General features: G+C 44.4%; 2 long non-coding RNA genes across 2 annotated transcripts in view; one reads left to right on the top strand and one right to left on the bottom strand.

The window, feature by feature from the left end:
* Window positions 1-2,132: 2,132 nt before the first annotated feature.
* On the bottom strand, window positions 2,133-7,702 carry LOC310899333. The gene is made up of 2 exons (XR_014584216.1): window positions 7,610-7,702; window positions 2,133-5,015 (listed from the first exon to the last, which is right to left on the bottom strand). It is a non-coding gene; the product is annotated as an uncharacterized lncRNA (long non-coding RNA).
* LOC310899324 overlaps window positions 3,953-12,660 on the top strand; it is a 29,226-nt gene continuing 20,518 nt past the window's right edge. Inside the window, exons 1-3 of the long non-coding RNA XR_014584206.1 lie at window positions 3,953-4,060; window positions 5,385-12,355; window positions 12,537-12,641. This is a non-coding gene — a long non-coding RNA (uncharacterized lncRNA). The remainder of the gene's footprint in view (window positions 4,061-5,384; window positions 12,356-12,536; window positions 12,642-12,660) is intronic.

The following is a 12,660-nucleotide window of genomic DNA, read 5'->3' on the forward strand; positions in this document are numbered from 1 at the left end:
CTCACCTACATCTGGGTGCCTGTGTTTGCTCCTGAAGGGTGACATTTTGATGAAATATCAGGGCAGAAAGCTTCGCCCTAGCCATGAGATTGGTCCATAGCTGTCTGGTCTTATCTAGCACCTCACATCAGAAACTGATTGTTTCACCTACAAGCTGATTTTATTGGTGGAACTATTGAGGCATTGACAAATAATAAAGAATAACAAAGAAACACAGATTGAAATAACAAATCTTTCCCTCAGCTGGTTTTATTTGAAACATCTGAGATTATTTCTGCACAAATGGAACTCTCTCATGAAGAAAACATTTCTTAAAGAACACGAAACATGGTGGGGTGTGACAAGGAGCTTGAATCTTCAATCCATGCTGGAAGAAAGGCATACATGCACACTAGTGGTCTCTGTAAATTCTCTATAGAAAAGTTTTTTGTAATTTCGTAAGGGATGGAAAAAAAGACAGAGAAATTCAGCTAAAGAGGATTTAATAGAATGCAAAATATTTGTAGGATTTTGTTTTCAGCCATCTCACAGCATTCATTTACTATGCTCTGATGTTTAACTTCTGTATGCAGAAAATACCACTCTTGGGAGTGATCATTTGCTTTCTACGGCTTCTGTCCACAGGGGCTGGACAGCCTCGCCATACAAGTAATCCAGCTGCACCAGGTCAGTTTGATATTTCAGCAGTAGCTTAAATGGTTCTAGCAGCAGCAAAGGAGCTGGGGGGAACCCCACTCCACACCTGGTACTTTATCCTAAAACTGCTTGCATAGAGAGGAATGATCCTTCAGAGAGTTAACACTTGCTGTTAAGTGCATAAAGGTGAGGGGGACCTTTTAAACCCAATGTTCACATCTCTGTGCACAGATTCTTTTCCCAAGATTAAGATCTTTTGGCCTCGATTGCAGGAGGCTTCTCCTGTCACCTGATGAGCAAGTGTGAAATACACACGGAATACAAACATGCCCTGGGAATTACCAAAATAAATAAATAAATACATACATGCAAGCAATGGAACCCTGATTCAGGACAGTGCCCAGCTACCTGCAATGACTGCTTGGTTGAAATAGCCTTGCAATGCTATGAGCAAGCTGCCTGTTCTTTGGTGTTTTTTTTTTGCAGAGCCACACCAAGACTTGCAAAGCGTTGTTTTGAAGTGCTGCTGGCTCTTCCTACAGTTCATCACGGATCTTGTTAGGAAATGAAGGAGAGGAAACTGGGCAACTGCGCTGCTGGGCCATGAGGAAACACACAATGAGCATAATGAAGCCAGCAGCTGCAGGACAATGGGAGCAGGCTGGGGCTATTTTTGTTAGATGTGAACAATCAATCGAACGTGTGAGACCTTATCATGCTCCCTCCCCGCCTTCTCCCCCTTTCTTGAACACTGGAAATTTTCCCAAAGAGCTTTCCTTTTCTCTTAGTAAAGATGATTACCATCATAATTTTCTCTTTCATCTCCAAGCAGGTTTCTTTTGGAAGTCTTTGATGGCTTCCTCTGAGCGCGGTTATATTGTCTTGCTGTAACAGAGTGATTTGCAGCTGGGTCGTGCTCGGCATCAGGAAACCTGGAACAGCGTTCACCAGCATTTATGAGCGGGTAAGGGTCCCCTAACCTCTCCTTGGCTGGGTGCAAAGGCTGGAAGCATTGCTCCCAAAGTTATCTTTGCAGGAAAAAAAGGGAATTTGGACTGGGCATAGCTCTTGCAGATGGAAAATAAACAGCAAATGTTTGCATCCTGAGACGCAATGAGAAGAAATAAATACATAATTAAGATAGTACTCATTGCTTCAATGTCTGAATTCTCCGTCTTCATGACTCCCTTCTAGGAGCAGGCCTTTTAAATGTCACAGCAATATTAGCTCCAGCTTACAAATGGAAAAAAATGGAGGGACATAGACCAATGATTTATGACGTTAAGTGAGATGGAAAGAAAAAGCGTATTTTGTGCGCTCTCTCTAAACAGAAATACATTCTTCCTTTATGCTTGGATTATAAATGTATAACCCCTCCCCAATACACTTATGTCTAATTTAAATCTTTTCAATGTCCTGTGCGCCAATAACAGATATGCTACCTTAGATTCTCATGCTTCATAATTATGAAAGGAATATTAATTTGGAAATGGGCATTTCTAACATTTGATATTTCATGCATGCACTGCAGCAGCACTTACAGGTTTGCTATTAATACTTTTTATCTTCAGTTCTTCAATGTGTAAGTCTTTCTCCCTTTATGAAGCAGCCTATTAGTCACACACAATCAATACTTTCTGCACTTCCACCTATTATCTCAATGTCACTGAGATCTGGCTAGGGCTTCATACCACAATTCTTGCTACTACTTTAATTTCATTATAATGACGTGTTTACATTGGTAGCAGTTTAATCAAAACTGGATGTGTTTATAACACTTACTGCAGTTCAGAAACAGCTTAGTTTTACTTTACTACAAAGAAACCACTAAATTGACTGCAATTCCTAATCAATATAGCTATAATTCTTGGAATTTAAATAGGATTTTAAATGGCCTTGCCTGTGCTGCTAAGGGTGACATGGCTGTCTTGTAATTTGTCATCTACAGAATCCATTTCCAAACGGTCTGTTGTTTCATCCCACTTCCAGTTATCAACCCAGCAAGATTTACTTACAGATTCTTAATATTTTTCCCCCTCTCATTTCTACCACCTTTTCTTCACCTGGACTTGACTGAATGAGTGGTGACACTGTATCATGATGGCAAACTGTGAAACATCTTGTGACTGAATCCATCGTTGTAACCCACGTATGGTATGGCAGAGGAGGAGGTGCTGGTGGGCCTCGGCCGGCAGACTTCTTCCCATTTGGATGAGTATTGCCATTCGCTTCAGTTTCCAAATATGCTTTTCTGTTCCAGATTTATCTCTACTAGTTCTCCCAACGTTTTTTTTTCTCAAGATCGAGCTCAATTTCACTGTGAAGAGCTTCGGGTCAAACTCAGCTCATTCCTGAAAACTCAGATTGCAGTTTTCTCAGAGTGACAAAGTCACTGCTTTGACCTCACCGGTCACATCTGAAAAGCCTTGAACAGTGCTTGCGATCTCAATTCACAATTTAGGCAAACTATTTGTTCTCCATTTCAGACTGGTCTGTAACACAGTGACCCAACTTGCAAGCATTGCAGCGTCTCTTTGGCCTTCCATCCCTGAGCAAAGCTTTGGACAGGCAAACACTGATTGATTCATCAGATATAATATGGTATCCTGATGCAGACCAACGCTTTGTAGGCTACGCAAAAGCTCCCAGTGAAATAGATGCCCATCTTGACTGCATTTCTGTGGCTGCTTGGTTTGGTAGTGATGGAGGCTTTCAAGGAGGTGCTGGGCCAGGCCTGGCTAGAGGTGTTTTCTTTGTGGATGTAGATCCAGTGGACCAAACTGCTAGAAAATTGAGCTTCTAGATAAATAACCCAAGTCCAAGTGTTACAGAACTATGCTTATTCTTACTGTGCTCTTTCATCCCCTAGCTGACTCTTTCTGAAGAGAATAAAATAAGTTTCATGAATGCCTTTTAACAGCCTACGTACTTCCATAATATGGTTTCCCTGAAATAGCTGGAATTGAGCTTATTTCTAGGCCTTGTGACCCTCCCTGGAAAGATTGCTGCCCTCTGACTTTGGTGCTGAATTGCACAGTTGCTTGCAAACTGGAGCCCTGTTTCATCGGTGCTCCTGGGTATTTAAGAGCTCTTTCATCATGGAGAGATGACAGCTTTCTTTTCAAATCAACTCACTTAAGGGGAAAAAAATAAGAGAGGATGGGGAAGAAAAAGCTCTCAGCTCACAAAACACAAAACTGCTTTTATCGTGTTGTTGGATACGGGCAATATTTTTAATTTCTTTCTCACAAGCGAGCCTGAGCTCAGTAAACCCAGGATGCCTCCTGAAGACAGAGGTAGCTAACCAAAAGCATTTCCAGCTTTCTCCCGGGACGTGTGGAAGCAGGGGGGCCCCTGTTGCTGCGAACACCCAGTGCCTGGGATGGCAAAGACAAACCTTTTTCCCAGGGAAGAGGCTTGACAGGTTAGCAATGGCAGGTTATTAATACTTCTGATGGCTTCAAGTGCAATATCGGATTTGCTGCCCGGCTGGGGTTTTGTCTAGACGGGCTGTTTTATTAGATAGCAGATGGTTTGGAAATGGTGTGCTGTGACAGGGCTAACTGACTGGAATGTGAATTCTCTGCTCCCAGATCAGAAAAGGAAAGGGCTGGGGTGGAGGGCGAGGAGAGCAAAACTCCCAGGTTTCCCATTCAGGATGGAAATTGCATATATATTTTATGGGAGGAAATGAGTTTAACTGCGCCGATCATGGATCCTAAAGCAACTCTGATCAATTGCAGAATGGATTTCCCTAATACCCCCTCCGTGCCAATATTGGGAAAGAGAATTTACGATCTTTGACTGTTTAATTTTTGCGATTCTGATCTAGATAAATAAGCAGCAGCAGGGCATATTGGCTGGACAAAAAAAAAAATTGCATCGATCCAGATTCTGCTATCAGGTAATTGGATCTGCTCTGTGTTTTTGGACTCGTGGGCAGAAGTTGAGGCTGCCTCTATTGCAGAGAGGTCTGAGAATAAAGCCTTTCTGGCGAGGATTTTGGATTTCTGCTTCGTTCCAGACCAATCTTTGCGCACCCAAATGAGTTCATTTGCAGGGGAGGCAGCAGCTCTCTCCCCTCAGCAACAGCACGTGGCTCTGCAGATGGGCTGTGTGTGTCAATATGGACCTAAGTGTGAAGTCTGAAATGATTTCCCCTCCGTCTTTCGTGACACAAAGGTCTCCTGGGGAAGAACTGGTTACCGAGTCGAGAAAAAAAACAACTGTAAATCTTGTGAAGCAGAGCCTGTTCTCTGAAGAGAGGTGAAGCTTTTGTTTCTGGCTGCGCAGGATTGCAAAGCCACGTTTCTGAGCAGAAGCTGGGCCATCTGCGCTTCCAAGCACTTCAGCTTGTATCCCTGGAGCCAGGCTATGTGCTGATAGGAAAAAAAAAATTTAAATCCATGGCAGGTTAAAATTGACAGACCAAAGCCTGGGTTGGTGTAATGGAGGTAGCACACGAGCACTTTTTGGGATTACGATTCAGGGCTGAGAAGTTCTTCTTGCTTCCTAATGATCCTATGGGATATCTGCAGGGGGGGGGTTGCTGTTTTGGTGGCAGGGATGGAGGGACAAAAGCTGGGTGCCTGTTTCTCAGGGGATGGCATAATTGTACACCAGCCTGTGTTTCTATTGTTGCAGGCAATAATGTTTTTAGAGAGGCTTGTGCACCGATTAACTATTCCTAACGTTGTTTAATCACTGCATCTGCTGAAATGTGACTGTCAACTCTCAAACTCTTAAAGGTCATGGCTGTTTTGGGGAGGCAAAACCTGGCAGAGTTTCTACATCACTATGTTACACTGGAGCTTGGCCACCAGACCTGGTGGGATGATCTTGGAGTGAACTGTTTTGGACTGGATTCTGTGGCGGTGAACGACCAGGTATTACCAAACTTTTTAATGTCAGAGAATGCATATCATTGACATCAGTAGTGGTGATCATTCTTGTGATTGTTTTCTGTGCAGAATTATGCTGGTGGCAAGCTGCTTGCTTGGGATTAGAGTAGCCAAATTTTGCAGTGACATGCCAAGTAAAGTATTTGCTAACACTGACTGATGAGTGCCCTGGTGCTGAGGGCATGCAAACTATGTGTTACTTCAATCTCTGAATGGTTTAAAGAAAAATATAGACCTTATGCTATATTATATGTATATTTAATTTATAAAGGCATCTTGCCTGACATCGCTTTACCAGTCTGTGGCTACTATTCATTAAATAATTGACTAAATGGTGGCACCCAAACTTCACCAACACCTTAGTTCCCAAATACTGCTGCCTTTTTGACTGGTGTGAGCTCTGACATGATTGGATGTGCATGATGAAGGGATCTCAAGGTTTATCAGTCAATAATGCAGTGGCATCAGGATGTCTGGAGTGAGTACTGTTAATTTATTTAATGCAATTCCCCAGGATGAGTAAATGCATTTTTTCTGCACACTAGAAGATAATGCTTGATGATAGCTGCACATTGCCATAGAAACTAGGACAGGTTCAGCTGTAAGTCAAAGGTTAATTTATAATTATTTTAAAAATCATCTCACTAAAAGGCATCAGTTTAGATAGAACTTGTCCAAAACCTTATTCCTTAAAAAAAAATAAATAATCTATCCCTCTATTCTAGCTCTTCCAAAAATACATTAACATGGTTCCTGTTTGCTTAAGGCAGATTCTCCATAAGGTGTTATACAAGATAACTGTCTGGTTTTGAGTGTTTGTAGCTATGTTTGCAAATGACAGCGTGACTGACAGCACAAGCTCTCCGTGGGATGGCTGGGGACCAGAGCACGGATGACTCATTGTGTATGATGTTGTTTCACACCAAAGTGTTTGCTCTATATACTGAACATGTGTGCGAGTCAATAGCAAAAAGTTCAAGAGCAAACACAGCTTCGGTGGAAACAAATTCACGGTGCCTGAAATCATTACGCCCGAGTCAGAAAGCTAATTTCATCGAGGGCAGCTGAGGAGCAAACACCCATTTAAGCTCCTTTTTAAAGCAGGACGCTTACATGGGATGGGTCCCGTGTCCTCTGCAGATGCTTGAGGGCCAGGCAAGGTGAGAGGAGAGGCTTGCCATTTCCTTGCAGCGAAAGCCTGTTTGCTCCAGGTATGGGCAGGAATGAGTAGAGGTCCCTGCACAGACGTCCCCAGTACAGCAGCAATAGCCAACAAGCAGATAATATGTTTCTCTTGCAAGCACAGACTTCTGACAAAGGCTTTCTCCCCTGCCTGTCTCCCCAACTGCATTTTCAGCAGAGATTGGAATAGTTGTTTTTATATCAGGAGCTATTAAATCGTTCTGCTGCCAATTAACCCTCCTCTCCAGCCCGTGCAAGTCTATAAGGCATAATTAAAAAACAAACAACAACAAACCACAGCTCTTTTTGATTTGATGATGCTCTTAAAGTCCTCTGGGGAGCAGCCCCGGCCTCAGGCTGGCTCAGCAATGTGGAGGTGCTCCCGCAGCTGGCTCGTCTCTTCCCAACCGAAATAATAAGGGTCCATGAGAACAACATACGCCAGCTCAGTGCCTCAGGGGAGCTGATGGGACCTCTGGGCCACCTCTCCTCTTGGTAGGAAAATCCCTCCACAATGTATGTTGGGAGAATTTAAATCCCGAGGTACGTTTGACTAAACATATAAAGGCAATTTCAACCGTCTTTGTGCCCCCTCACATGAAGATTTCAGGAGGCCTTACTGGGCTTTGAATTTTGTTCATAAAAGCCTGTTTTAGGTGAGAGACTGGTTGAGACAGCGTTGTGTGATAGGGAGCAGAGGGGTGAATCTCTCACCAGTGCTTGCATGGATGCTCTCATGTACTGGAGGACGCCTTCAGTCAGAAATCCTTAATCTCTCCCCACATTCCCTGGCAAATCCCTTATGCAAAGCCTACTGCCACATCCCACACCTCCTCTTGCAGCCCTGGTCTTTCTGGAGCCGTGCAGCTGATGAAGCGAGGGGCTCGTACCTTTATGGGGTGACCCGAGACACAGGCGAGCTTTACCCGCTGCGAGGCTCCAGGTATGAGCAGGACCCATCAGAAAGGGAGCGTCCATCTCCCAGTGCCACAGGCAGGCCACCAGGCTGCAGCACCGTCCCTCCGCTCCGAGCTGAGCCAAGGCAGGCGAGCCACCTCCTGGGGAGCTGGGACCAGCCAGGGGGACAGGAGCAGCCTTGAAACACAGCCAGCAGGATGTCCTGCAGACCAAAGGGGTGTTACAGAGCGCAGCTGAAAGAGGTCCCTCAGTGACTCTTAGAGCATTTCAGTTCACCCTTAACTTCCTTAAAACGGCGCACAGGTTCTCTCCGGGAAGAGAGAAAAATGAAATAAAAGCAGAGGCAGGGACGTGCCTTGAAAAGCACAGGCACCTGGGGACCGCTGCCACCTTCTGCAGCCCTGCCTGCGCTGCTTGCAGGAGGCTTGTTATTGCTTTCCCGTCTTCCGAAATGTGACACTGCAAAGCTAGGAGGCTGGGAAAACTGCTTTGTGATTGCATTTAAGCATTTTAAACGTGGCTTGTGTATGTCCAATTTCCCACGAGGCGTGTGTAATGTGTATGGGTGTGAAAGAGCCTTCTGAGGAGAGAGAGGTAGAGCAGTTCTTCCAGCATTTCGTGTGTCTTGTTCAATTTGTATCTAATGATAGACAGAGTGTTTTTTCACCGTTTCCATTCTCTAGACCAATTTGTCTGTTCATCAGTGGGCACACACGTAAGTGCACAGAGGTATTTGCATGTCAGTAAAGATTTCAGAAAATGTCCAAGCTGCGGTGAGCCTTCATATCTTGCAGTTAAATTCCATGTCTCTGATGGATTTCCCCACGCTGTTGCTAGGAGATGAAGATACTGCCTAACAAAGGATATATTGACAAAAAATTTTCCAGAACAAATCTATCTTGTTATGGTAAATACACTCTCGCATAAAATGGATATTGCGGGATTTATTTCCCCATTGGTGGCAGCGGCAAAATTGCACACATCAAGTTAAGGTGAAATTGTCTCATCACAAATGCGTTTTTGTTTTGTTTTGTTGACATGAGGACTTTCAGTGTGTTTAATGCTGAATGTGCTGTTGCCTTCCAGTGTGTTTTGTTGCTAGGCTAATAGCATGAACACATCCTACATTGGTATTTTTCCCTCTTCCCTTCTCTGCTACTTTTCCCTTTCAGGAAGAAATGTGGCTTCTTATAAAGGTTTCCTTTTTTTCATGACTCTTCTGGGAAACATGGATTCCTTTGTTTATTTTAAAGCAGGGAAGAAGCATGCATGACTCTGGATGTGTTAGGATTTGGCACAGAAGCAGCTGAGTGCAATGGAAAAGATCAGCCTCTTGCTTTACAGCTTTAGGAATCTCTACATTGAAAAAGAAAAAAAAAAAAAAGCAAAAGCGCAAAAACAAACAAACAAAACCCAAAGCAAAGTCAAAACAAAAAGCCGCAAAGTTGAATAAAGGGAAGAACTTCAGGAATTCTCACAGAAAGACTGAATTTCTAGAAAGTGATGACTTTTATCCCTTTCTTGTGGTGACATAATGACACCCAACAAACAGATCTGAGCAGCAAAAGCAAACGTGGCTTAAACCACACAAAATAAAAGGTTCCTAGAGAATAAGTCTAGCTCCGGCATGATGATTGTACTCGCTCCTCCCCTGCCATCCCAGCAGCTCCTATGCCACCACAAGCATCCCTGGCCCTCAGCACTCGTGTAGACAGCTCAGTGTCCAGGAAGATTTGAAGACTGGGAGTGAGGTTGGCTCTTACGCTGCAGGAGAAAGAAAAAGGAGGCAAGGGGAACATCGTCCCCTTCATTTTCCTACATGCATGGTTGGGACAGACAACTTGAACTTGTGTCAGTGCTACTGCATCCCTTCCTCCAAAGCCATGCGTTGGGCTGGTGTCATCTCCTGCCTGCATCAGCTGGCCCAGGTGAGCCACCAAGGTGAGGCAGCGGTGCAGACAAGGTCTCCTCTTGCCCCACTGGAGAGCAAGTGGTGTGGAATGGATTTAGGGCAGACATAGCCACTTCTTTCCATCTCGTTCCCTTGAACTACTGGGACAGGCTGCTACCTCCTGCCTCATATTGCAGTGCAAAGGTGAGCCCACCAGCTAGGCAGAAAAACGTGGGTGCGGAAGGACACGGCACATCCAGCCTGGAGCTGCTTGATGGTCACCCATCATGGCCAGTCCCCTTTTCATGAGAGGAGGAAACGCTGTTTTTCAGGGTGTTGATGGGAATGCCTTTGAGAAGCACTCTTTCCACCGCAGTCCTGGTTGTCCATGTCAATTTTTGCAGCACTGATAATCACAAACAAAACTTGCTGGAAGCCAGAAGTCTGCATTTAATTTGTCTATGAGCTTGTGCAGGATTTTAACTGGACACAAACGCATTCAGATATTATCTCCACTTGTTCTGATGGGTGGGGAAGAGGAGACAACGAGGGAGGGCCTTGCAGCTCCCACTGTTACTGTGCTTATCCGGTTTTCTGCTGTAATATCCTGTTTTTAGATGCTTATAGTTTAGCCAAGCATTAACCATTTAGGACAAGACTGACCATCGTGGGATGGGGCGGACCATGCAAAGTATAAGTCAAAATCAAGCAATGTATTTTTCCCCAGCTCAAAGCCAAGTGGGAGGAGTATTTTATTCCATATTAAAAGATCACTGCAATCGCTTTGCTTTGAAAGTTGGCATGGCGGTAGCATTTAGGTCACAGTGCTGTTTGCTGAACATATGGCAAACCGAGCACATTTAGCCAACATTAAAAAAAAAAAAAAAGCAGTAACAATAAGCTCTTAAAGCACAAGCAGAACACACTTATGTCCAGCAGAGACTTTGGTTCTGCATTTCTTCAGGATTTTCTCTTGCCAGATGTGTCCTGAGGTGGAACTGGTGAGGGTTTCCCCCCCCTGTGCTGCTCTGCATCCCCATGGAGCCCATACTCAGGGGCCCCTCTGCTGTGGGCCATTGGTGTGGTGTAGGAGGCACCTCGCAGTGACACATGGAGGTGCAGGTGGAGGGGTAATGGAAAAAAAAAAAAAGATAGAAAAGATAGCCCAAGATGACAAAGGTGATGTGGGGAGGAGGAGAAATTTACAGGGTAAAAGCTGAAGGCTGGTTATGAAAATCAGGAGCTCTGAGGAGGGGTAAGATGTTGCATGTTAAAAGAGGAGCATGGCAGAGGAGCAGGAACTATCAGGGGACAGTGAAGTAACTTCAAGAAAATAGAATGGGAAAGGAAAAATAGAAGAGTTTTTTTCTTTTTCTCTAATGTTTATGCCAAGTGTTTATTTTCTTTACCCAGCACAGTGCAGTTCCTGTCCAAGGGTGCATGGGAGTGGTTAAAAATCAGTGTGAAGTTTTCGTCACCTCTTTCTTGCATTAGGCTGGGCAAAGAAGAACTCACTTCACCACGCAACCTGCACTCTGCCATCTATGCAGCACTGGTGACTTCTTTGAGGAAAGGCAAAAAACAGGGAGGTGTTTGTGAAGCTCCCAACTTTCTACTGCTCCCAAGAGCCATACCCACACCATTGCGCAGCTCCAGAGAGTCTCCAGTGTTGTGCAGGGCAGCGCTCCAGGCCCCTGCTCTCCACCCTTGCCTATGTCTCCTGGGTGTCAGCCAAAGCTGAACAAGGGCTTTTAAAGCAATCGAGTCTCTGTTTGTTTCACCGGAGCTTAGATCAGAGCATCAGGTGCGATGACTGCAAAGTGTTGTGGAGATGCTGGGGACTAGGCTGCATTCTTAATGGAAAATTTTTGCTTAACGAGGAGTTCATCTGAAAGATGCTTGTATATAGCGATGACTCTGCACCACTGGCATCGGCAGGTATTTACTGAACTTCAAAAAACTGTCTTCAGCAGGCTTGAATCAGCATGCGGTAAGTTGGTCAAATGTGGCTGAACTCTGTGGCCCCTTAACTGTGAGTTAAATATATTTTTTGTTCCACTGAGTGTTATTTGAACAAACATATTTTCCAGCATGCTCCCTGTAGGATAGGGGCTGCCATTGCCCACGTATTTATTTAGCTCACACGTTGGCAAGTTGAAGTGGAAAAAGCCTTTCCACAGAAGCTGCAAATAGAAGAAAATCCTAGCTATACACAAAATCCCATTTCTTCTGTGATCTTGCCCTTACAAAGAATAGCCACAATTATTTTTCCCATCAGCTATCAACTGCAGTCCCCATTTTTCCTATCCATACCAACTTAGATATTTTTTGGTACCTGAATATAGTGTTCATCTGCCCCAATTAGCTCCTGTGTAGCACTTCACAAGTGACCCTTGTGAAGAAGAGCTGGCCCATGATAGCAGGGCGTACTCCTCTGAACATCTCAAAGCTTGCTACTCTGCTTCAGTTCTTCCTACTTTCCTCATGCTACTCTCCCAACTTCTCACTTTATTAAGGTTGCTTCTTGCTGGGGTGTTGTCTCTCTCTTCTCTATTTCCCCCCTCCCTGGATCACTTGTAAGTGCCATAATCCTGCAAAGGCCCAGCAAAGCTCAGGACGATACCTGTTGCAAACCAGAAACCTGGCAGCTGGTTTTCTCCCAGCTCCCTGCGGCCTCCAGCCCCATGGGATAAGCACTGGGCTGAGTAGTTCTGCAGCAAAGATCAGCTGCAAACCAGTGCTTGCTTAAGCGCTCCTAAAAGAAGGTCTGCTACCTACTAGCACTACTGTTACAATGAGCATGCTTGCTTGGACAAGTACATGAAAGGTAAGAGCCAATAGTGTCTGCGTACTAAGGGACGTTTTAAAGAAACTCTCATTTCATGTAAATTTATATGTAATTTTTCCTAAAAAATGAAAAAAAGACACTCTTTTCTAATATACATCTGAAGACAGCCATCTTAAGTGCATTACTGAATATGAGGGTTATTAATTTGAGTATGTTTCAGGTACCTCTGCTCACTGAAACCAGTTTGTGGTGCTCTTTACACAAATGGTTGGAGATGACAACTCTCAAAGAATCAGTATTTAGAAGATTTCTGTGATCTATTCAGGTATGCTGAAGTAGGTTAA

The sequence above is a fragment of the Anser anser genome, assembly GCF_964211835.1.
Source record: "Anser anser genome assembly, chromosome: 4".
Taxonomy (NCBI): domain Eukaryota; kingdom Metazoa; phylum Chordata; class Aves; order Anseriformes; family Anatidae; genus Anser; species Anser anser.